Source organism: Pleurodeles waltl, chromosome 3_1 (assembly GCF_031143425.1).
Source record: "Pleurodeles waltl isolate 20211129_DDA chromosome 3_1, aPleWal1.hap1.20221129, whole genome shotgun sequence".
In the NCBI taxonomy this organism is placed as follows: Eukaryota; Metazoa; Chordata; class Amphibia; order Caudata; family Salamandridae; genus Pleurodeles; species Pleurodeles waltl.
In genome coordinates this window covers 684,648,022-684,674,610 of record NC_090440.1, presented here as the reverse complement: position 1 = coordinate 684,674,610, position 26,589 = coordinate 684,648,022, and the positions used below count along the sequence as shown (strand labels likewise).

Below are 26,589 nucleotides of genomic sequence, written 5' to 3'. Positions count from 1 at the left end.
GCTACCTGCTGCAAAGGGGGCTCCTTGTCTTGCTCGACGTCCCCTCTACCTCCTGGTCCAAATTGCGACCACCTGGTCCCTCCTGGGCCGCAGCAGCATCCAAAAACGTTAACCGCACAATTTGCAGCTAGCAAGGCTTGTTGGCATTCTTTCGGCGGGAAAGCACTCCTGCACGACTCTACAAGGCGAGCGGGATCCGTCCTCCAAAGGGGAAGTCTCTAGCCCTTTGCGTTCCTGCAGAAACCGCAGCTTCTTCAGTCCAGTCGAAGCTTCTTTGCACCCGCAGCTGGCATTTCCTGGGCATCTGCCCATCTCCGACTTGCTTGTGACTTTTGGACTTGGTCCCCTTGTTCCACAGGTACCCCAGATTGGAAATCCAGCGTTGTTGCATTGTTGGTTTGTGTCTTTCCTGCCTTATTCCCCTATCACGACTTCTTTGTCCTTTGGGGAACTTTAGTGCACTTTGCACTCACTTTTCAGGGTCTTGGGGAGGGTTATTTTTCTAACTCTTACTATTTTCTAATAGTCCCAGCGACCCTCTACAAGGTCACATAGGTTTGGGGTCCATTCGTGGTTCGCATTCCACTTTTGGAGTATATGGTTTGTGTTGCCCCTATCCCTATGTGTCCCCATTGCATCCTATTGTAACTATACATTGTTTGCACTGTTTTCTAAGACTATACTGCATATTTTTGGTATTGTGTATATATATCTTGTGTATATTTCCTATCCTCTCACTGAGGGTACACTCTAAGATACTTTGGCATATTGTCATAAAAATAAAGTACCTTTATTTTTAGTATAACTGTGTATTGTGTTTTCTTATGATATTGTGCAAGTGACACTTGTGGTACTGTAATAGCTTCACACGTCTCCTAGTTCAGCCTAAGCTGCTCTGCTAAGCTACCATTATCTATCAGCCTAAGCTGCTAGACACCCTATACACTAATAAGGGATAACTGGGCCTGGTGCAAGGTGCAAGTACCCCTAGGTACTCACTACAAGCCAGTCCAGCCTCCTACAGTATATATATATATATATATATATATATATATATATATATATATATATATATATATATATATATCAAACACCTACTGGCAGTCTCCACTAGGTATTTATAGTTTGTATTGCTTTTCCGTAGGAAAATGTGTTTTTGTGTTGCTAATAATGCTGCCACCATTTGATAAATCTCCTTGAAACTTATCAAAAAGGTACTACTTTTTGAAAAGTGAGGGTCCAAAATGCAAAATTCCCATGCATTTTCCATAGATTTCTTTAGGCTGGACTATGACAAAAACTGTTGAATGGAATTACAGCAGATTTGGTAGGAAGCTAGATCTTGGACTGTAGGTTGTGCTTTTTGTGATTTGGTGTAAATCGGTTCAGTTGTTTTTGAGTAATTTGAAGTAAAAAATAATTGTGTATATTGGCAGTTGGGAGCGCCAGTGTAAAAACAGAGCATTTTGATTGGCCCAAGGATTTTTATTTCCCTTGGGCAAGCTTGCTCCAGTGGGAGCCAGACTCCTGCAAGAGTGAGTGATCTGATTGGCCGTCAGCAACATGAGAAAAATGTTGCTGGCAGCCACTACAGGACCCAAGGACATCATCCTCTGTCCTCAAATTACAAAAGAATATATAAGGGGGCAGGGTAGGGATACCCTGACCACCTAGACCCCATGGCAGGGGAGCCAGAGGGACCCCCCAGGGCAAGAATGAAAAAAGAAACAGCAAAAAAATGCTGCAATCCAGCAAGACTAAAAAAAAAATTGTGGCCTGGCCACCCACATTTATTGGTTTTTGCTCTGGGGAGTTCACCCCTGGGCTGTTTTGTAAGAGGGATGGGGGTCTTGTAGGCCACCTCCCCAAGCCACCAGTGGCCCCAGGGGCCCACCCCGGGGCCAAATATATTAGATACATGCAGCCCCCCTCCCTGAGCCATCGGAGGCCGTGAGGAGCCCACCCATGGGGCCAAAGTAATTAAAGAAGGGGAGGGTGGGCGAACATATTAAGTATAGGGAGGGAGGACATGTAACCACCCTCTCCGAGCCATTGGAGGCCCTGAGGGGAACACCACCTAGGCCCAAATCATTGAAAATGGGAAGGGGAAACACGGCCCTCCTCCCCGAGCCTCAAGAAAATGTTCAACTTGGTTCTGGGAGATGGGGTTCCAGAGGCTGAAATCAGCTCGGGAGGGGGCTATGTGCCCCCCTCCCTCTACAAAATGTCACCTTGCCCCAGGGGATGAGGTCCCCGGGGCTGAAATCGGCCCAGAACGTGATGATGTATGCGTCCTTCCCCCAGTAAATATCATTGGCCCCTTGGGATGGGGTCCCCTGGGCCAAAATAAGCCAATGCGAGGGAGGGGGCTAAATCTTCCCTTCACCCTCAAATTTACACCAGGCCCTGGTGAATGGAGTCCCAGGTGATAAAATCAGCCCAGTAAAGGGGCCATGTGCCCCCCTCCCCCTGGAAAGTATGCTGTAACCCAAGGGATGGGGTTCCCAGGGCCCAAAATCATCCTAGCATGGCAGGCCATGTGGGCCGCCTCCACCTAGAAAGAACATTGGGCCCTGGGGGTGAAATTAGCTCAGGAAGGGGCCCATTTGCACCCCACATCCCCTCAAAAGAACACCAGGCCCCAGTGATAGGGTCTCTGGGGCTTAAATCGACCGAGAGAGGAGGGCACTGCCCCCTCCTCCTCAAAAGAACACCGGGCCCGAAATAAGCCCAGAGAGGGGGGCACGCGTGCCACCTTTCCTTTATTCAAATGAGTGTCCCTGGGGAATGGGTGTCCCCATGGCATAACAAGGCTATGGTAGCTGGGCCATGCTGCCCTCTTCCTTTTCTTTAAATCAGTGGCCTAGAGGAGGGGGTCCCTGGGGCCGATAACTGCTCAGGGAGGGGGAACATGGTGCCCCACCTTCCCCCTTATAAAAAATACATGGCCCTGGGGTGTGGGGTCTCCAAAGCCTAAAGAAGCTTGGGGAAGAGGCTTTGTGGCCCCCTTCCCATTTAATAAAAAAAGCAAACAGCCTTGAGGATAGGGTCCCCAGGGCTAGACCCTATGGCCAACCCCCCACTGTGCACAGCCAAAGGTTATGCGCAGCATGGGGTTGTCTGTAATGGGGGTGGCTGCAGGCCTTGGCCGTGAACGGCAGGAGGCTGCTTTTAAGTAAGGTAATTAATTACTTTATGTTATAAAAACCCTAGAAATTCACTGAAAAAACAAAGGTTAAAGTAATGTTATAGCTAGGTGTGATAAAAAGATATGTCTTTCTTTAAAAAATATCTTAGAAATTGACTGAAAAAATGATTTTTTTTCATTGACAATATTTTGAACTAAAAAAAACACAGAAACCACAGAAATTCACAGTTATATTTAGCAGCACTAACAACAACTTGCCCCACTAGCCATGCAGTGCTCATGAACTCAAATATGACATCACTCATGACATGTTCTATGACATAATTTATGACATCACTGATGACATCTCAAATCACACTGATGACATCATTCCACCTTTGTTTTTGCGCATATTGCTGTATAAATATTAAGGCATTAGAGGCCTGACATTAAGTACAATATATCTCGGGAAGGACCAGGCATCATTACTGCCAACATAGATACAACTTCCTAAGATGTTACAAACAAGCATTATGTGCAACAAGGACCCTATAGCATACACTTTACAGGGAGCATAGTTCACATTAACAATCTACCACAGATATATGGGAAACTCTCATTGAGTATGGTGTTCAATCTGTATACAATTGTTCAAAGAAAGCCAAAATAGTGAATGCCAGTTCCAAAACAAATCCCCTACTATGAACAGCTTTTATGTGTATCAAACCTTTGACACTCACTGAACATACATTTAGAAATGAAGTTGATATCAGTAGACTGACTACCGCAAACAGTGTTTACTATATGGAGAGAGTTCATTCTATACCACACTGTTTGCAAACAGTGGAACTCTCATGAGAAATACACCACAGAATATTAAAAACAATCTACTAAGAACACTGTACAGTGTATGCAATTGTTGTCAAAACAAACAGAATTGCTAAAATTAACCGAGATCTGAAGGTCCTAAAGATCATATTACCTGCACCCTTCATACTGTGGTGAGAACTTTATGGATAGCCCATCTTCTGAAAGAAAACAAGTATGTTTTCTTAGGTTAGTATGTGGTACAGACACTCTTCTACGTTGAGTAGAAATTGTCATGCTCACACCACTCTCTCTAGTAACTCAAGGCTTCTTAACAAAATTAGTATCTACTCTGTAGAATCTTTCTCCTGTTAAAAACGTTTTTTGCAGAACCAAAAACCTTGTGTGGAGCATAATTAATACAAGTAAACTGTCACTTGCACATAGAGTTTACTGTTGAATGCAAACTGTTACAATGGGTTAAATGCACCTATTATGCTGCCAACTATAACGGGTGAATTTCTGTGTTTTTTTTTGTTTAAAACATTAATGTTGTCGTTGACAAATTCACCTAATTATAACGTTACTTTAGCCTTTGGTTTTTTCTGTGATATATATGTGTATATATATATATATATATATATATATATATATATATATATATACGTGGACTATATATACGTGTATATATATATGCATATAACATATATATAAAAAAAAAAACAATATATATATATATTCACACACACAGATATTTCTAGATTTTTGTTAAGCGTATACAACCCAAACACATATATTATATCTAGATTTTTGTTGAGATTGGAAATGAGACAGGCATCTTCATATACATATAATATATGGACACAGCTTGGAAGGAGGAGGCTAGAGGAAGGATGTCACTTCCTGATCAAATTGGCTACTTCCTCAGAATGTGGTTCTTGAAAGATCAGCCAATGATTTAAATCCAGGTCGGGTGAATTTATAGTCTCGCATGGCATCATTGAGCACTAGGTTTTCATGAGATATGTGAGGATGAGCCACGGAGGGATCGTGTTATAATACCTGGATTAGTAAACACTAGTCTTCATTCTACAGAAGAGTAGACTCAGCTTTGGTAGAGAATTCTACTCGTGCTTGCTTTGATCCACTCAATTGGCACATGATATCTAAAAAAAGATGAACTTGATTAATTCTGCGTCCTCTGTGGAGTGTAGTGGGGTTCTGATAATATTGTAAACCTTGGGGTAATTGGTCTCTGGATTCTTTTTTAATGGCTTGAGTGTACCTTAAGCCATGGCCCCAACCTCTCTCCAGCCACAGTGAAAAGAGACTCTATTTTTCAGACGTGAACCCCCACCTCTCCTCCACTATCGCTGAGGGCAGGTTCTCCATATCAGTACTGTAGGTCACTTATAAAGCCTGGATATAACCACACTTGCACCATCAGTGACGACAGACCCTACCTTTCACGCACTGGAGTAACTAAATTGGAGGGGGTCCCCCTGCAAAGAAAATAGAGTGGCATCCGCCGAGCTCGCTTTGGAGCTCTCAGGCCAATGTGCTGTGATGAGGAGGCCCTTGGAGCTCGGGACCCCATCACCGCGGGGAGCTTTGTTATGCCACTGCTTTCAGTGTTCATTTTGATCTCTAAAGCTACTGATGCAAACCATTCTTCCACCACAGGTGAATACCGTCCCCGTCAGTGTTGAAGGTCACCTCAGGGGCATGGATACAAACGTATCCACGCAGTTGAAGGCAAACTCTCTCTAAGGTGTTGAAAATCACCTCCGAGTCACTTATACAAACCACTCTTCCGCCGCCGCAGTTTAGGGTCAGCACATCCTTTCAGTTTTGAAGGTGACATCCATGGGATTGACGCAAACTATTCCACCACAAGTGAGGGCATACCACCACCCCCCTCCGTGTTCACAGTCACCACCCTCTAATGGGCACAAGTGTCTTGTTTCCCACATCTCAGGATACGTCACCCCTTTCATTGCTGAATCTCACCGTTGATGCACAGGCACAAAATTCAACTCTCTTATTGGCTTAAAAAATATATTTTTTAATACCGTTTTTATGTTCAATCCAAAGCGGTGGCCAGCATGGCATCACCCGCCTTGACTGAAGTTAGACTCTCCTTTTTAGGGTAAGTCTCATTCCAATCCTTGTTTCTCAGTCTCTACCCAACCACGACAGGGCGAGGATCAGATCTCCACTTCCACGGCCTGTGAGGTCATGTACACCAGGGGCTCTCCTGTTACAGGTGTGGGTGGCTTCACCTCTTTCAGATCAACGTGACTCCCGTGCCACCGCTGGGGGGGCTCCCCTCTTTCATAGGGGTGGGATTTGAATCTGTGTCACAGTCACTCCTGCGTCTCCTTCCTGTTGCCCCCGGCGTGTGAAGCTTGCCTTGGAGCCCCGGCTGTGCCCTTTACCTGCCACAGCTGAGGGTCACCTCATGCAGTACGTGTAAGGTGTAGCTCCAACTGATGGTCGCGGCGTCCCCTCCGCCCTCGGCTGTTGATAACCTTGCTCCCTTCATTTTGTATGAATAACAACTTAATATTCAAACCTCAACATCACCTTTTCCACATCATGGATTAAGGAAGGAATTTATTTTCTACATATAAAGTCCCTTTCTACAGCTAAAGTTAAAACGCATGCCAGTGTTGCCACTCTTTCCTGTACCCTGGCCAGACTTTGGGTTTCCTCTTTGGCTCTGGCTGATGCCAGGCTCCCGATTCAGGGTAATCCTGCACACTGTCTTTCTGCGTGCTCCGGTTTTCATTTCACGTTGAGGCTGGGCAAGTCCACTTGCAGTCTGTCTCTTGTTTTCTCTCCCACATAAAGAGGACCTCGTAGCAGAGGTTTTCTGGCATGTGTAGAAACTGGGAGATTCTGAAAGTGTAGTGCCTCTAAATCGCTATTCTGGCAGCGGCTGGATCAGTCACCTACAAGGTAAACCTAACCGGGGACTGACTCTGTCCCAACCAGGCCAACGTTTCAGGGGTGGCAGTGTCACGGCAGTCTGCAGTCTTCTAATTCCATTTTGGACCCTTTACTTTCACCTCACCCTGCGAAATCACCAACCGCCCTGCCTCGCTGCTCCTACAGTTGTGAAATGTAAAGTCAGCTCACGGTCCGTAAAGCTGACTGGGCCAGTCTGAGGCGCTAGAAGAAGTTTTGGAACTTCAGGAATTATAATGGCTTCTGTTCTTAAATTGTCCTCTCTAAGGACTATGCTGCCTCCTTGCGGTCTTTTGGCTTCACTCCCTGACCTACCAACCTGTAATCGATAGAACAGGTTTCTTCTCTCTTTCCCTTTTTATGGAAATTGCAGCATGGGGAACATTTCAACCTAACAACCTGGAGAATTGCCCCGTCAAGAAATACGAGCAATACCTGACGTCAGCACATGGTCCTGGGCACCACGGAGCACCAGGCCGGCACTTTAGGGAGACATATCCAGCACTTTCCTGCCCCGAGTTCTAAGGAGGCCCTCAATGCTGAGAAGACAGACGCTGCATTCCCTGCCTGCAGCCCCAGGCGCTGCTTCCTGCCCCAGCTGAGTTTGATTAAATCTCTTGGCATTCCAGCAAGTTTAATGGGCTGCTGTCTCCCAGCCTGGGAGCCCTGGCAGACCGACAAGCCATCCTCCGAGCCTCAGCCGCCTTCTGCATCCTGGCCTCTGCTCCAGCTCAGACAGGCCAGCTCCGGCGCAGGGAGAGGGGCGCAGGCGAGAGGGAAGGCGTAAAAACTTTTGGATCGTTCTTCTTGAGAGTGGAAAGTCGACCTCACTCCAGGATTTTCCAACCACTTTTCTTCTTCGCGGCGTAGACACCCTGTAATCACGACAGGGGGAGAGGGGGCCGCGGCTTCAAGAGCGGTGTGTGGTGAGGCCTGAGTGGTGGAGAAGGGGGCTCAGCATCAAACTCCACACCACTTGGAGGAGGCGCACTCCACTGCCAGGGCCTGTGTCTTTATCCAGCATGCTCCCCGCGCCGCTGTGAGCCCACCGGTCCCGCACAAAGGTAAGACTGTCCCTTCTACCATAAGTCACGCAGACCCACAAAATGTCGCTGCTTGTAACTCTCTGAGACACCGGGCAAATGTGCGGGTACGGAGCTCCGACGCTGGCACAGGAATGAGCGGCTTTTGCATGCTTGGGTTTTCTATGCATGCTGGTAATTGTAGTCCTGCACTTATGGCGGTGAAAAACGAAATGCATCTGTAATAGTCTAATCAAAACCTCAAGACAAAGAAGAACTCGGGCCGGACAACTTGGGTCTTTTCAGGCTACTTTTGCGCACATCTGACACAGTTGCAGGTAACCTTTGCACACATCTGGCAAAGTTCTCAGACAGCAGTTAACTCCTGCGCGCATCTGGCAGAGCTTCGGGTAACTCCTGCGTAATGTAACAGAGTTCTTGGACTACAGGTAATGCTCCGAAAGTTCTGACCAAGTCTCTTAAATATAGGTAGAACGTGCGTAAGTGTGGCCTCTCAGTTACTTATGCGCACATCTTTCTAAGGTATTGAGATAGAGGGTAACTTCTGTGGACATCGTTTGGAGATCCTGGGATATAACTAACTCATGTAGCGTTCACAGGCCACACAAAGCTCTAGCACCAATCTTGGAGGCAAGTTGGGTTACAGGGAGGTCTATGCACATTTCGCAGCCATAGAATTTCTTAGGGTGCCGGTATCTCCTTCCGCACCTGGCAGTGGTCTTAGCCCGAAGGTAATTCCTGACCACATTTAACAGAGCCACACTTCTGAGGATAACTTCTGTTGACATATGTCAGCGACAGGTAACTTTCCCTCACCTGACAAGGGTTTTAGGTGACAGATCACTATTCATGTGACATGTTTAATAAACTACAGGTAGGCACTGCCAACATATGGCAGAGTTTCTGAAGCCAATGTCTATTCCTGTCCACTTCTGTAAAAGGTAACTTCTACTGAGCTGGCTTATGATTTAGTTCGTAAATTACAGGTAAACCGCACGTACATAGAATTCCTATGCCACAGGTAACTCCAACATACAGCAAGTAGAGTTCGTTGGGTGTCTGTTCTGCACAACTGTAGGAGGGCAGGGTTGCAGACATCTCCTGCACTGATCAAAAAGAGTTCTCAGGGCACCAATACCTCATCTACACAACTGTTTTAGGAGAGAGGGTCAAATAAGTCGTGCCCAGATGTGACAGCGTTCTTAGCTTGCAGGTACCAGACGCTTACACTCAGCCTGAGGTGGGAAGCGTTCTAATCAGGACCCGAGTTATCTATTTGGCTAACTGTATGAGGGACTGAGAAGGGAGATTGATCCCACCAGTCTAAAGCCCCCGCAGAAAGACTAAAATAATAGGGCAGAGAGGTCATCAGTCTCCATGTACGACTGGCTGAGATACATTTGAACGTGTCCTCCTGTGTACATTTGGGCCAATAATCACATCTGACAAAAAGGCAAGTCTGTAAGCAAGTGTCTATGTAAATTTGTGTGTAAATGTAGGGACGCCTGCATTCTGACAGCACAGGGGGGTCTGTAATCTCACATTACTGAGGTGTCTACACGCTGGTGAGGACAACGAAGCCTGCTGTCTGGCAGCACAGGGGTGTCTGTACTCTCACAACACTGGGATGTCTGCAGGCTGGTGAGGACAGCGAAGTCTGCGCTCTGACAGCACAGGGGTATCTGTAATCTCACATTATAGCTGCGCTCTGACAGCACATTGGTGCCTGTAATCTCACATTAGACGGGTGTCTGCACGCTGGTGAGGTCAGTGAAGCCTGCGCTCTGACAGCACGGGGGTGTCTGTAATCTCACATTATAGCTGCGCTCTGACAGCAGAGGGGTGTCTGTAATCTCACACTACAGAGGTGTCTGCAGGCTGGTGAGGACAGCAAACCCTGCGCTCTGACAGCACAGGGGTGTCGATAATCTCACACCACGGGGATGTGTGCACGCTGGTGAGGACAGCGAAGTCTGCACTCTGACAATATGTGTAAAACATTACTCTGACACTATAAGAATCCTGCACACTGAGACTAGAGCCTGCACTACTAGGGCTCAGGGAAGTCTTGCACTCACAGTATACGGATAGCAAGTGGAGGGGAGTTCACACCCAGCACAGGGAAGCCTGCACTCCGGAAGTATATAGAAATCTGCAGTCTGGCAGTATAGAGAAGTCTGCATACTGATGATATACAGAAAACGTCATACTGACAGTGCATGGAAGTCTGTGTACTGACACCGTATGGTAGTCTGCATACTGACATTGTATGGGGTATGCATACTGACAGTGCATGGAAGTCTGCATACTGACACTATATGGTAGTCTGCATACTGACATTATATGGGGTATGCATACTGACAGTGCATGGAAGTCTGCATACTGACACTATATGGTAGTCTGCATACTGACATTATATGGGGTATGCATACTGACAGTGCATGGAAGTCTGCATACTGACACTATATGGTAGTCTCCATACTGACAGTATGTGGGGCATGCATAATGAGAGTACATGGACGTCTGCATACTGACACTATAGATGGAAGTGTGCATGCTGGCAGTATATGCAAGTCTCAATGCTGGCAGTATGTGGAAGTCAGCATGCTGTCTTTATATTGAGTTCTGCATGCTGATAATGTATGGAAACCTGCATGCTGACAGTGTACAGAGGTCTGCATTCCAGCAATACAAGGAAGTCTTCATACTCACATTACATGGAAGCCTACATATAGACACCATATGGAATTCTGCATACCAACAGCATATGGAATTCTGCATACCAACAGTATATGGAAGTCTGCATTCCGACAGTACATGGTAGTCTGCATACCGACAGTACATAGTAGTCTGAATATCAACAGTATACGGCAGTCTGCATACTGAAAGTATATGGAGTAATGCATACTGGCAGTACATGGAAGTCTGCATAATGACAGTGCATGGACATCTCCATAATGCCAGAATATCAAAATATTTATATTGACATTATATGGAAGTCTTTATTCTACATAATGACAGTGCATGGAAATCTCCACAATGCCAGAATATCAAAATATTTATATTGGCAATATACGGAAGTCTGTATTCTGACAGTGTATTGAAATCTGCACACTGAAAGTACAGGGAGGAATGCATACTGACGATGCTTGAAAGCCTGCATACTGACACTATGTGAAGTCTGCATGCTGGCAGTGTATGGGAGTCTGCATGCTGACAGTGTATGGGAGTCTGCATGCTCATACTATATGAAGTCTGCATGCTGACAGTGTATGGGAGTCTGCACGCTGACACTAAATGGAAGTCTGCATACGGACAGTATATGGAGGTGTCCATCCTGACGGTACATGGAATTCTACAGGCTGACAGTACATTGAAGCCTGCATGCTGGCAGTGTATGGGAGTCTGCATGCTGACAGTGTATGGGAGTCTGCATGCTGACAGTGTATGAAAGTCTGTATACTGATTACATGGAAGACTGCATGCTAACAATGTAATGTAGTATAGGTTAGACTACAGCCTGACGGCATTTGGAGGACTGAAATGTGCACATGGAGAAGTATGTGCTGTTAGAATGCACAGAAGTCTTCACTTTTGTGACAGCATAAGGAATCCTGCACTCAGTCTGCATATTGTCGATAGGGGACAGTGTGCATTTTGGCAGTTTAGGGAAGCCTGTACTCTTACAGGCTAAGCAGCTCTTTACACTGCCAGTATCGAGATGTCGTCCACACGTCTCATATAGTACACACGCCCCACACTTCTCTTACTGCATAGAAAGCATGCACCTTGACAGTACAAGGAAGCTGTTACCCAGGCTCAATGCTGAGAGCATAGGGTAGCATGCTCTCTGAGAATTTGTCAGTGCACTCTGATAGCATAAGAAAATGTGCACTTCTCTGGCTGTGTAGGTAGGTGTACGCTCCAATAGCATAGGCACCTCTGCACTGTGATAAAATGATGAAACATGCACTCTGCCACTACACCGTAGTATGCATTCCCCCTGCGTGGAGTATCAAAATGATGTACTCTGATAGAGGTAGGAAGTTTGCAATCTGATAGTATCTTCCACTCCTGCAGCATAGGGAAGACATCACTCAACTGACAGGATAGGGAAGCTTACACTCTTGCAGTAGAAGAAAGTCAGGACTTAACCGACAGAACAGGGAAGCTTGCACTCTTGCATCATAGGGAAGACATCACTCAACTGACAGATTAGAGAAGCTTACACTCTTGCATCATAGGAAAGCCATCCCTCAACTGACATATTAGAGAAGCTTGCAGTCTTGCAGCATAGGGAAGACATCACTCAACTGAAAGAATAGGGAATTTTTCACTCTTGCAGAATAGAGAAGACGTCACTCAGCTGACAGAATAGGGAAGCTTGCACTCTTGTAGTAGAAGAAAGTCAGGACTTAACTGACAGAACAGGGAAGCTTGCACTCTTGCTTCATAGGAAAGACATCACTCAACTGACAGATTAGAGAAGCTTGCACTCTTGCAGCATAGGGAAGACATCACTCAACTGACAGCATAGAGAAGCTTGCACTCTTGCAGCATAGGGAAGACATCACTCAACTGACAGAATAAGGGATTTTGCACTCTTGCAGTATAGAGAAGACGTCAATCAACTGTCAGAGTAAGGAAGCTTGCACTCTTGTAGTATAAGAAATTCAGGACTCAACTGATAGATTAGAGATGCTTGCACTCTTGCAGCATAGGTAAGACATCACTCAACTGACAGATTAGTGAAGCCTTCACTCTTGCAGCATAGGTAAGACATCACTCAACTGACAGAATAAAGAAGCTTGCACTCTTGCAGCATAGGTAAGACATCACTCAACTGACAGATTAGTGAAGCCTTCACTCTTGCAGCATAGGTAAGACATCACTCAACTGACAGAATAAAGAAGCTTGCACTCTTGCAGCATAGGTAAGACATCACTCAACTGAAAGAATAGGGAAACGTGCACTCTTGCAGCATAGGTAAGACATCACTCAACTGAAAGAATAGGGAAACTTGCACTCTTGCAGTATATAGAAGACGTCAATCAACTGACAGAATAGGGAAGCTTGCACTCTTGCAGTATAAGAAAGTTAGGACTCAATTGAAAGAATAAGGAAGCTTGCACTCTTGCACAATTGGGAGGACGTCACTCGACTGACAGAATAGAGAAGCTTGCACTCTTGCAGCATAGGGAAGACATCACCTAACCGACAGAATAGGGAAGCTTGCAGTCTTGCAGAAGAGAAGACGTCACTCAACTGAGAGAATACGGAGCTTCCACTCCTTCTCTATAGAGAAGACATCACTCAATTGACAGAATAGAGATGCTTGCACTCTTGCAGAACAGAAGACGTCACTCAACTGACAGATTAGTGAAGCTTTCACTCTTGCTGCATAGGTAAGACATCACTCAACTGACAGAATAAAGAAGCTTGCACTCTTGCAGCATAGGTAAGACATCACTCAACTGAAAGAATAGGGAAACTTGCACTCTTGCAGTATATAGAAGACGTCAATCAACTGACAGAATAGGGAAGCTTGCACTCTTGCAGCATAGGTAAGACATCACTCAACTGAAAGAATAGGGAAACTTGCACTCTTGCAGTATATAGAAGACGTCAATCAACTGACAGAATAGGGAAGCTTGCACTCTTGCAGTATAAGAAAGTTAGGACTCAATTGAAAGAATAAGGAAGCTTGCACTCTTGCACAATTGGGAGGACGTCACTCAACTGAAAGAATAGAGAAGCTTGCACTCTTGCAGCATAGGGAAGACATCACCTAACCGACAGAATAGGGAAGCTTGCACTCTTGCAGAAGAGAAGACGTCACTCAACTGAGAGAATAGGGAGCTTCCGCTCCTTCTCTATAGAGAAGACATCACTCAATTGACAGAATAGAGAAGCTTGCACTCTTGCAGAACAGAAGACGTCACTCAACTGACAGAATAGGGAAGCTTGCACTCTTGCAGTATAAGAAAGTCAGGACACAACCGACAGAATAGGGAAACTTGCACTCTTGCTGTAGAGGGAAGTCAGCACTCAGCTGACAGAATAGGGAAGTTTGAACTTTTCAGATAGTACGAAGAGAAGACGTGACTCAGCCTTGCATCTGATAGTACCTAGAAGACCATCCTTTGAGAGGATAGGGGAGCCTGCACTGTGGTACTATGAGGAAGTGTGCACTCTGACAGTACAGAGAAGCTTGCCCTTTACCAGCACAGAGAAGTTTCCAGTTTGAGAGTATATGTGCGTGTGCATTCAGACAGTACATAGACAGCTGCTCTCTCCCAGCATATAGAAGCCTTCAGTCAGACAGTATATGGAAATGTGCACTCTGGCAATACAGAGAGGCCAGGCCTCTAACAATCATGGAAGTCTACACTCTGACAGTACAGAGAAGCTTGCAGTCTACCTGCATAAGAAGATTGCACTCTGGCAGTATAGAGAAACCTGCACTCTGGCAGAATAGAAAAGCCTGCACCCTGGCAGTATTTGGATGTTTGCACTCTGAAAGTACAGAGAAGCCAGGCCCCTAAGAGTTCATGGAAGCCTCCACTCTGACAGTACAGAGAAGCTCGCAGCCTCCCTGCATAAGAAGCTTGCACTCTGGCAGTACAGAGAAACATGCACTCTGGCAGCACAGAGAAGCTCGCGTTCAGGTAGTATATGATAGTGTGCACTCTGACAGTACAGTAAGCCTGCACTCTGACAGTACAAATAAGCCTGCACTCTGACAGTGTAAAGAAGCCTGCATTCTGCCAGTGTATGGAAGCTTGCAGTCTGATAGTAGAGAGAAGCCAGGCCTCTAATAGTTCCGGGAAGCCTGCACTCTGACAGTACAGAGAAGCTCGCAGTCTACCTGCATAAGAAGCTTGCACTTTGGCAGCACAGAGAAGCCTGCAGTCTGACTGTACAGTGAAGCTTAAAGTGATGTAGTAATGAAAGTGTGGCGTCTGATAGCACAGAGAAGCCTGCACTCTTACAACATAGAGAAGCATGTACTCTGGCCGAAAATGGAAGGAAAGACTGTGACAATGTAGGGAAGGATCCCTCTGAGAGCACACAGACACCAGCTTTACTAAGAGTCTACGGAAGCCTGAAATCTACCTTTGTAGGGAACCTGCATCATTGCAGTATGTAGAAGTCAACCCTCTGACAACATAGGCTAGCCTGCTTGTCGGTGGCACAGAGGCCTGCACTCTGTCTCTTGAGAGACCCATGCACTCTGCCAGTGTAGTGATGATGGCACTCACAGACTGGCAGGGCTGGACAGGCCTTTTATTACACCAGACATTTACCTGGTGGGCTGGAGCAAGCGGAGGCCGGCCCAGCTTCCCGAGGATAAGTGCAGCAGGCATGGGGATGCTTCAAGAGAGAGAGGGAAAGAAAGGGAGAAGGTAGAGAGTGAGAAGAGAGAGAGAGGAGAAAAGGGGGAGAGGATGGATGGAAAGAGAGCGATAGTGCAAGGAGATGAAAGAGAGTGGGGCTTGTTTGAAATTTTTTACCAGGTTCTTTTTGTTCCCCAGTCTGACCCTGCAGACTAGGGACGAATGCACTTCACTGAAAGTACTGGGAAGCCTTGGCCTGAAATCTGGCACTGTGCAGAAAGCCGCACTGTCACAATATGAGGGAGGTTTCAGTTTGGTTGTATAGGAAACTCTGCCTTATCATGGTACACAACCAGTGATTCATTTGTGCTTGTTTCCGGTGCTGAGCACCGGCACTTAAATTTGAGGGGGGCTTATTCTTCTGCTTCAAACATCTGCTGCGAGCAAAAGACACATATGGGACAGACAGAGGAAGGGAAAAACGAAAAAGCGTCACAGAGGGAGAAAGTAGAAAGCTGCAAAAGTGAGCTAAAGGTGCAGGGAGTGGCTTTATATGGATTGAAGAGGCCCGAGATGGCTTCAGGATTACCCCACCTCAATATTCCATGTTGACACATTTAGTTGCAGCAGCCGCGTGTTTGAAGAGGGCTTTGGGCACCGTCACCTTTTTATTTACAAATTAAGCACTGTGCACAACATGGGGGGGGTCTGCAGTCTGAATGTGCGGGGGGAGCTGCAGTCCTCCAGTCTATGGAACTTTCTGCACTGAGAGTACAGACAGGTCTTAACCCTTTACAGTACAGGGGAGGGTGAGTTTGATATAATTGACACCGGTCTGCATTTCGCTAATAGTCGAGGATTTCGCGATCCAGTCCTGCAGGATCAGTCACATAACACTCCTCTGTGTTTAGTATAGTAGAATGCACTCTTTGGGGGAACCTTCTGTACAGTGTCTGCTCCTCAGATCTTGGGGAATGCTGGCGTGTCTCCTTTCTGAAGGACTGATGACTATGAGACAAACTTAGCAATGTTTGGCTTGACCTGGCATCTAACTCATAAGACACACTTCAGTCCTCCACCTGCCCCCCATCATATTCAAGGTGTATCCTCTAGTATGGATGCAAGGCTTAAAGTCAGTTGATGTTTTTGTGGATCAAACCCTTTCTATTCAAAGGCCACTTATAATAAGTCATTTTCTACTGGTATTTAGAATCAGTATATCACAAAAGCACACAGCTCAACTCAAGATGTGCAAATACACAATTTAGAAAAAATGGAAGCTTCCATTCAAACAACATGGAAAAGGTTTCTTATCTCCGAACTCCAGTGTATGAAGTTAGCTTTCCTCAATGCGATCAGCTGCCTCTGGCACTCGCACTGCGGAATCCTCTATTGTCCCAGATAAAAACGCTGTATAGCAGTGCTTAATTTGTAAATAAAAACGTGCCGGTGCTCAAAGCCCTCCTCTTAAACACGGGCTGCTGCAATTAAATGTGGGAAAACGGAATACTGATCCCGCGTAATCCTGAAGCCATCACGGGCCTCTTGAATCAATTTAAAGCCACTGACTGCGCCCTCAGCTCACTTTTGCAGCTTTCCGCCCTCTCCCATTGTGACGCTTTTTCATTTTTTCTCTTCCATCTTTCCCATATGTGCAGTAAATGCATGGGGCAGAAGAATAAGCGCCGGCCCTCAAAAATAAGTGCCGGTGCTCAGCACCGGAAAAAACAAGCACAAATTAAGCACTGCAATGGTGTGGCATTCTGGAGTGGGTCGATGTGGCTCTCACATTGTACATTCAGCTTCTTTGTAACTGTCCATGTGCCCATATGAATAAATTCGATTTTTGGCCCATTTGGAAGTTTTCACAATTTTGAAAGTTTTGGGAACACTGGTGCAATTGGTGAGGTGGAAGAGGATCTCAGGACATCTGGCACTGCAGCCCTTCCGCTAACCCTTATCCCCCTCGCCATGTGAGGCCCACCATGTGGAAATGAAATTACGCCTTCTGAAACAGCGCAGCTTCCTGCAACGTCTCTTCCCCAGACTTTCGAACCTCGATGGAATAAAACAGCAAACACAAGCTATTCTAGGAAATCGTTCCGGTTTGTCTGTAATAACTGTGGAAAAGTGAGAGATGTCAGCCCCTACATCACCAATTCAGTTCTGTGTAATATGAAAATGCGTTCTGGTTATTTTGCTGAGTAGGGCGCCTGTGATTCTTCAAGATTCAGCGCCAAACCCCACATGGTTTTCATCTGTTGAAGTATGCGGAGGCCTGTGTTATCCATTGCCAGTGCTCGCAGGAAGGGGGATTCGTAGTCATTGTGAGATGGCCCTTTGGAAAAGGGGCGTAAAATGAAAGGAACTCTTTAGATATATCAGGGGCTCCATCTGGGAAAACACATCTGGGCTTAGTGAACTGTGTACCAAGGCATTTAATCCCTCAGTCTTTTTCTTTACGGTATATGCTCCCCGTTCCCTCGTGTCCTTCCTTTATTGTCTAGATTCCCAGATTTCAGTTTTGTTTTTACAAAAAATCGAACAGTGACATATAATACATTTTCCACTCCATTATTTTTAGGCAACCCCATTTCCACGGTCTTCATTTCATCTACTTGAGAAGTATGAATAGCTGATTCAGCAAGATGCGTTGGTTAGAACTTTCAACAATCAGGTTAAGCATTTATGAGGAATGGGGTCTGTGAGAGACGAGCCTTCTGCTCAGTGCTTAAGTTGTAAATAAAAAGGTGCCGGTGCCCAAAGCTTTCCTCTTAAAGACGCGGTTGAAGCAATTAAATGTGGTAACACGGAATACTGAGGCGGCGTAAGCCTGAAGGCATCTCGGGCCCCTTCAATCCATTTACATCCAATCCCTGCCCCTTCAGCTCACTCTAGCAGCTTTCTACTTTCTCCCTTTGTGTCGCTTTTTCGTTTTTCTCTTTCACCGTCTTTCCCATATGTGTCTTTTCTCGCGGCAAATGCTTGAGGCAGAAGAATAAGCCCCAACCCTCGAAAATAAATGCCGGTGCTCAGCACCGGAAAGAACAAGCACAAATTAAACACTGCTGGGAATTGCATTAGATAAGTATTAGTACGTGAGGCACACAGTGCACCTGGTAGGAGTGATTCCGGTGTCTTGGCTCTAAAGCAGAAGACCTCTGCCTGTTGTCACACCCTGACATCTTTTTTCTTCCCATCTTTTTTCATGTAACTTTCTTTTTTTTCCTCCTAGTGTCCTCGACCCTAAAACCAGTATTCGTCTGCATGGTAGCCTTTTCTAATATTTATATCCGGGATTTTACTCGGCTACAGAAATGTTGAGACCTTCTCGCTTGTTTTGTAGTAACCCGAGAATGGCCCTTTAAACTGCTATTTCAGAAGCTACAACAATCCACACGATTAAACTACAAAATAAAGCTGAAGAGGCACTGGGTGGATGTGTTCTTCAAGCCGAAAGCCACTGCGCCTGCGCGTGGTAATGCCATCACTTCTCAGCTTGCTCTGTTGAATGACTGTGGCACCATGCCACCATCGTGAATACACTTCTCTTCATCCTTTGCCAGAAGTTGTTCAGGTTAGGAAATGACGCATTGCTTCTCCAGAGTTGGGGGGAGGCACCACCCAGGCCTGTCTTGTGGTTCTCTCATAGATACCATCGAGATTGGCATTCTACAGTTCAGGGAGTGGCAGTGAGATACTTTAGTTAGTTTAAGAGAGTGCCATGTCCAATAGCATGCACAGGGCACAGTGCTTTTTGAGAGGCAATCATTTTGTACCCTATAGTTGTGAGCATCACTCTCGGTAAATTATTCTTGGCAGTTCTGATAGGGTGGAGGTTCTCTAGTTGCCAGAGAATATCTCTATCTCTTGGGGCCAAGAGTTCCTGTGGTGTCTTGTTTTTGGAAGGTGGAGCACGCTAGATAGACAACAGTTGGCTGCAGAAATGGGAATGCCAACCTTGCAATCACTAAAAAATACAGTCCTGCCAAGCTCGGGATCACATAGGGATACACTCGAGCCAAGTATGATTCCAGCAGAGATAGTGTGATGCCAACCAGAAACCACACAGGGAAGCAGCCAAGCCTTCAATGGTCACCAAGGGATATAGTTGTTCCCCTCAGGAATCATTTAGGCAGTCATGCTAGCCAGAAATCATGTATCGGTACAGGGATGCCAAAGAGGAACCATTTCCTGATATGGGTTTGAAAAATGAGGCTCACCTCAAAACTCAATTAGGCCAGTCAAGGGTGTCAATTAAGGGTAGAATTGCGCTAAGCAGAGTTAAGCTAGGGATTCAGGCACCACACACAGGCATAGAGCTGCAGCCAGACCAAGCAAGTAATGCTTAACAAAACAACTATGTAAAGCAGGGATTGCCTACGGAGGTTGTCACAGCAAACAACAACTGACTAGAGATACAGGCACATCAGCAATGTGACAGACACTGTCTGCGGCACAGCAAGATTACCATGACTTAGGTACGCAGTAGTGCCAGACCGGAATTATATAGGGAATAATGCCATGCTAATAAAGAAAACAGCCAAGAGAAACGATTACTGGCTGCCATTCAAGGATCAACTAGGGCTGAAGATGAACCAGGGTTGGGGATTAACTATAAGCATACCAGGTGGGAATCAATTACCAATGAACACAAGCTATGCGCGACTTCACGGATAGATGATAGAAATAGGAATTCAGTAACATATAAGCATATCAAGTACGGATTTCTTAAGGACACTGGTATGCCAGACAGTCACCCTCTCAGGATATAGATGTGCCAGGCGGGATTACCTAGCAAAACAGATGTGCCAGGCATGCATCACCAGGAGCTATAGACAGGTCATGAAATTATTAACTGGGTTTTTTAATAACTGATTATCTAGGGGTAAAGATGCATCAAATCACGACCAGCTAGGGCCCTGCTAGGACCAGCTACACATTGCTGCTGAACCTGACAGGACTCTGTGAGGGAGATAGTTTCTAGGAATGCAGCCTGGCTTGATAGAAGAGGTTTGGTGTACTATCATCATCAATAAGTATTTTGATACTGGACATTTTCACAAAGTCTCACAGGTACACAAAACTAAGCTGTGTATTTGATGAAATGAAGCTTTGAATTCTTGTTGTGATCAACTTTACATATGCTGTACACATTTACATTATGTAAAACACAATAATTATAGACAATATAAAGCAATTAGTAGGAGTGGATGTAACTGGTGGAATTCAATCGTAAATAACTAGAAATTCTGTGAAATTACGCGGAATTATGCAAGAAGAGTAATTCTGCAGTTAGCTCTATTTTCGTAATGCAAAAATGCATCCTGATGCATTTTGCACTGAGAAATAGCTCTAAATGCAACTTGACATTCATAGGGAGCATGAGCAGGCCCTCACGCTTGTTAAATGTACTCTTGGAATAGGATTTTCTGCCAACTTAGTCCCAATATCCAAAATGAACACAAGGATGCATTTTGCGCTAAGAAAGCAATGCTAAATGCAACAGAACATAAACAGCAGTCCGGGAAGCCATTCCTCCTTGCTAAATATGTTCTTGCAGTAGGATTCCTCCCCCATCGAATTACGCTTGCGTAGGCATAATTGTGTTAGTATTGATAAACCTGCATCAAAGAGTAAAGCAGAATTACAGAAATTACTTTGATTACTCTGGCATAATTAAAATTACTCCTAAGCCTAGCATTTCGTCAACCATCACAAATTCACACCATCCCTAATCCTACCCCATCTGTTTAATTGTAATTATTTTTTTTAATTTTATAAAGTGCAACATTCATCCGAAGGTACATTGTCGCTCAAAATCATTTATGGAAAAGAAAGAATACTGTGCAGTTAGAAGAAAAGATTGTTATTACTCTGGAAAAAGACATATCTTCAATAAATTAAACAGAACGGATTTCGCTCACAAAGGGATGGGCGTCTGTTCCAGAGTCTCATTGTAGCCTCTGTGAAAGCTTTGCTACTTAGGATGGCTCAGAGGAATCTGGGAATAGTTATCAACTCCTTTGACAGCCTATTTTAGCTACTTGCTTATGATGACCATCCTCGGATAGAGAATCAGAGAGTGGCAGCTAAACACCTCTAAACTCTTAGTAAACTAGATTTCTTCTCAGCCACCCAACCACCTGCTATAAACAGGACAAGCTTCCAACCTCAGAAAGAAGCATTCATACGAGCATAAATTCTATGGGGTAATGAGGAATGTGTAATACTCACACATTCCCTGGTAAATTATCTAAAACATTTCCTACCTCCATTTATTAGTTAGAAACATGTGGTCCTCCTTTTATCTCCTTCAGATTATGGTCCACGCAATGCATAAATCTATGATCCTCTGGTGTACACGCATCTAACATGACGCGTTTTTGACGCCTTTCCTGGGTTACTTCAGGGGAACTGACAGAGGGTCAGACACTGAGATCTAATTGAAATCAACTTTCAAGCAGACGACATTGACCAGGCCTGTCAGTAATGCAATAAGACTCCTTGCATATGGTAACCAGGGTCTCACATAGTCTGACGGGCATAGTGCCTTCTCATTGTATCAAATGCATTCAGTTCATTCTCCCTCTGATAACGTGTTAAGAAAATGACAAAGTGAAATGACTGAAAGGATTTTTCTGGGGGGTTAGCAGAGTCAAACACTGACCGATGCACGTGCTGTGTTTGAGGGTGTCATTTGCACGTGAGTTGTAAACCTTCGCTTTTCAAGAGGACATGAAACATCTTCTGCAAGCCCAGAAGCATTTTCTAATCTTCTCTCCAATCAGCATGAGTAATGATGTCCCATCTAGACCACAAAGCCAAGGCGTTCTTGTGTTAGAAGGATACAAGGAGGCTCAGCAGTATTTACTTCAATGTGGGTTAATACCATGTGACAACCGATAACATCAGCTTTTGACCACAAATATTTCGAACTGATAGCAGAAATGACATACCGGGAGTAGGTGGTCACAGACATGTTCACTTTTTTGGGGCGATGTGCTCTTCAGACATCTGCGAATGAGAAGGGACTGAAACCTGAAACCTGGGGTGGTCTGGGAACTTAATTTAATGAACTGTATGTGAAAAATGCACAAAGACAGCTTCTTCCAAAAACCAACCAAAAACCAACCAGACCCCTTAATCTCTGCCCAGTAAATCTTGCACATCCAAGTATTTAAATGTGTGCTCTTCCCATCTGAATCAGGTGGCCCCATCCTCACCCCCAGTCTGGCTATCGTCAGGTCTAAATGGGTATACACAGGACTTACCAACATTTGCCTTCAAACCTGTCACTTTTTCAAATTTCTCCAGTTCTTTCAGAGCCTGGAATTCAGTTTCTGGCATGTTAAGTACAACAGAATGTGATCTGCATATAGTGAGATGGCGCGCACCTCTCACCCGAACACTATGCCCCACTAGTCCACCTTCTGTCTTAAGTTGGCGAAAGAGGACATCCTGTTGGGTTCCTCATTCAATTAGACAAGCCTCCAATATAGCCAGGCCCGTTTCAACTCTCAACCCTTAACTATGCATATAAGGATGATATCCATTGCAGGATACGATTCCAAATCCTATCTCCAGCAACACTACGAACAAATATTCCCATCTGATGGAATTTAAAGGTCTTTCATATCAACTGACACGGCTGCTTGGTTTGACTGTGTCTCTGCGCACTCCATCATGGCATACACTAGTCGCTGTACATTCTTTGCCAGGCTCCTAGTAGGAATAAATCCTGACTGGTCCGAGTGCACCTGTTCATTTATCAATGGGCTCACCCTGTTAGCTATCACTTTGGCTAAAATTTTGTAATCTAGGTTAAGGATGTCAAGGGGCTATACCCACTGGGTATCAATGCATGCTGTTCCGCCTTTGGTATTTCCACTGTCATTGCCCCTCTAGTCGTATTGGGCAATGCTCTGAGTTCATGCACCGCCTCATACATTTTATGAAGCTTCAGAGCCAAGACAGCAATATATGTTTTCTAAAACTTTGTTGGTATGCCATCTCCTCCAGCAGTCTTTTCCACTGCTATCTCCTTTAAGGAAATCTTGACTTTCTCTGCCTCCAGTGGCATCTCCTGCGCACCCTGCTATATTTCAATCAGTGGTTGGACACCTGCCTCTCTAACATATGCCATCATGTCATCTCTTTTACCGCTCTCTGCTGATCTTTTATAAGGTGTGGTAATAATCTGACATCATCAGATTCATGCTATCCTGCCTGGTCTCCAGCACTCCATCTGGGCTTCAGATCACCACCATTCATTTTCCTTGATCCTCTTGTTTAAGAAGTCAGGCAAGCATTGTCCAGGTTTATCTGCCTCCATATGCTTCCTAGCTATCATTGCCCTGTGATCTTTGTGAAATAGCTGATTTATTAAGTTCTGATATTTCACTATATCCTGTGCTAATGCCTCATACCCTAGGTTCTCCACTAAATCGTCTGCTGTTAGCCTGGTGATATCTCTTTCCACTTCGTTCACTTCTCTTCTCTCCAGTGTAGCCCTTACCTCAAATATTGTGATAATACAGATGAAACATATGTATGCCTTAAAGGCAACCCACTCTAGTCTGGTGTCTGTTATCGAGGTCTTGTTCAGCTCAAAGTACATCCCAAATTGCATCCTTGCTGTTTCCCTTAACACCGTATCCTCTAGGGTGTCCATCATTAGTCTCCAGATCGGGATACCAGGTCTACACTGTCCCCATTTAATTACAGCCTACACTAGTGCGTAGTCAGACACCACTCTTTCCAAATGTTCCACTCACTCTCTATGGAACTCACAAGGTGGTTTGAGTGTAGGCTCAGGTCAAGTCGGGAAGGCAGCCTATGGGCAGCCGAATAATATGTGTATAATTCCTGTGCCAGATGGATCAATCTCCAGTCCTTTCTAAGTCCCCGGCAGTCGAGCCAGGCCCTCAAAGACTCTGATGCTCTCAGCATCTGCACAGCCATCATGGGAGGGAAAGTCCTGTCTAGTACTCTGTCACACAATTAAAGTCTCCTCCCCATATTGGTGGTGCAGAGTGTCTACACCATCCTATTTTCAACGAGTACAGGAAGGCTTCTTGGTCTGAATTTGGTGCAGGCAGATCAAATTCAGAGAGCTTCCGTCCATCTGCCCATTGACAGAAAAGTATCTGCCATCTGGGTCCATGTCCACCCCATGCATATAGTTCAGAACACCTGGTCTGACCCAGATTAGCATCCCTCTTGTGTAGGAGGAGTATTTGGTGCACTACACTTGCTCTTTCCATTGTCAGCGCAGTGCTACATCATTTTGATGTGCCAAGTGGGATATTTGAAGATACGCCACATGTATGTATGTATGTATGTATGTATAGGTATTTCTAAAGTCTTAGCATCAAAACGTCCACACCCTACTGGCTCAGGAAGTAATGTATTCTGTGCCATATGTCTCATTCATGCACATTCAATCTCATAGATTAGTGTGGTTTTAGCCCCACCATGAGTGATTATTTGTGATACAAATAAAGCTGAAGCAACTGCAAGTGCTACAAGACCAGGGATGTACAGTATTCCACTGACCCTTTGTCCCAAAATCTCAGCAGATGTGTGGGGCGGAGAATTCCCTATTCTAAGCCTCACGGTTGTGCCCAACAAACTAATTACAAAACTAACAAACAGTACGTTCAATAACATTGTGAAAACAAACATCGTAAGAAAGAATTCAGATGCATATCCAGAGGGCTGGCTTTAGTGCTGGTGAAACCCAGTGCGACAATCTTGTGCTGCGCCCCCAATCCGCCAAATTACCTCCTCCTCAGATTCCTTCACTACTACCCGGCAAAAGTGCCTCTCATCTTTCCATCACCCTTCTCTTGCATACACTTCATTTGTTCTAAAACGCTGGTAAAGGCTGGTTTCACTAATCCACTCAGCTAGCTCCATAAAATACAGATCTGTACTTCCAGACGGCGTATTAACCCTCTGTGCTAGTTAATGGAGAGTCTATCCTGCCACTAGACAAAACTCTGATCTCTCTTTCTCTAGCAGGAACGTAATCACAAGAGTTATCTTGACATTTTTATTGCTGCCTGAAAGCTAAAGGCACAAGGAACTCATCGGCAGGTGCTTTTACATCGTAAAACGCAGCCCCCCCCTGAGGTCAGTGCCCCCTCCAGGTCAGCGCCCAGTGCAGCCACACCGGTCACACAGCCCTAAAGCTGGCCCTACATATCAAACATATGTACACAGGGGGCAGCAAGTGTGTTCCCCTCTCGACAACAAAATGAAGAGAGGTTGTTGGAGGTTTCCTACATCTTAAGTCTCTCGTATAGGCCTATGAACCTAAACATTCTAAGCCATCCCACTTCTGCCTTTTGCTTTATACTTGTAATCACCAAGGTTTTGCCTTCTGCATATTCAGCACACCCCTTCATGTTAACTTGCTTTAATTCCAGCACACAACCATTTCACAAATCATATCATAATTGCAGGTTCATGGCAACTGCATGTGCTGCAGCAGCTCATCCTCTGTCTCAGGTGTGCATCCTCTGCATTCCCTGTACATTGGAGTCCACCACTCGATCTCCAGCCAGCCATTCCCCTCCCACACTGTCTGTCACAGTGTCTAGTGTTCCTGCCTCTGTTCTTTATATTTTGTCACCTCTGTGATCGCTTTATGTTGTTCCAATCCAGCTTGGGTACCTCTTCCCTGGTGGTTCCAGAATGATGTTCCTGCCAGCTTATCAATCCATGCCAGTTTATCAATCCATGCAACCACCTCATCTGCTTCCAGAAAGAAGTGCATTTCACCATTGTGTACTACTCTTAGTTTTGTCAAGTACAATAGCATGTACCTGATACCCAGAGTTCTGAGGCTGCACCTGACATGCATAAATGTATTGCTCTGGCGTTACACTGCAACACTTACTCCGGGTACAACACCCTGCATTTCATATGGGCCATTCTTTGTTGTCAACTGTAAGATATTGTCGCTGTTTCTAAAGTTCAGCAGCTCAGCCACCATCAGTCTGGGGGAAGTCCCAATGTGAGTCGCCAATACCCTGTTCCTTCTCCACTGTGATTAAGTTGGACAGATCCAGACTCATTTGAGAGCCATTGTTGCACATACAGTTCATTGAGGAGCCCTCAATCTATTCTGGCAGACCCAGGACTCTACAATTATTTCTCCTGGGGCTCCCCTCAGTGTCTTTCACTCTTGCCTCTGATAATTCCATTCTGGCCTTAAGGTCCGTAACTTGAAGGTGCATTACCTTTATTATTGGGCGAGTCACCGCCAGCAACACTGTATCAGCTAGTTTTGACTGAT

General features: G+C 45.3%; 1 protein-coding gene across 4 annotated transcripts in view; it reads left to right on the top strand.

Moving 5' to 3' along the window:
- The first annotated feature begins 7,580 nt into the window (after positions 1-7,580).
- COL16A1 (collagen type XVI alpha 1 chain) overlaps positions 7,581-26,589 on the top strand; it is a 717,464-nt gene continuing 698,455 nt past the window's right edge. For 3 of the 4 annotated variants that reach the window (XM_069223295.1, XM_069223297.1, XM_069223296.1), the window contains exon 1: positions 7,831-7,968. The gene's annotated coding sequence lies outside the window, so the exon portion shown is untranslated. Of the gene's footprint in view, positions 7,969-26,589 lie in introns of all 4 variants that reach the window. The other variant, XM_069223294.1, reaches the window with a different exon arrangement.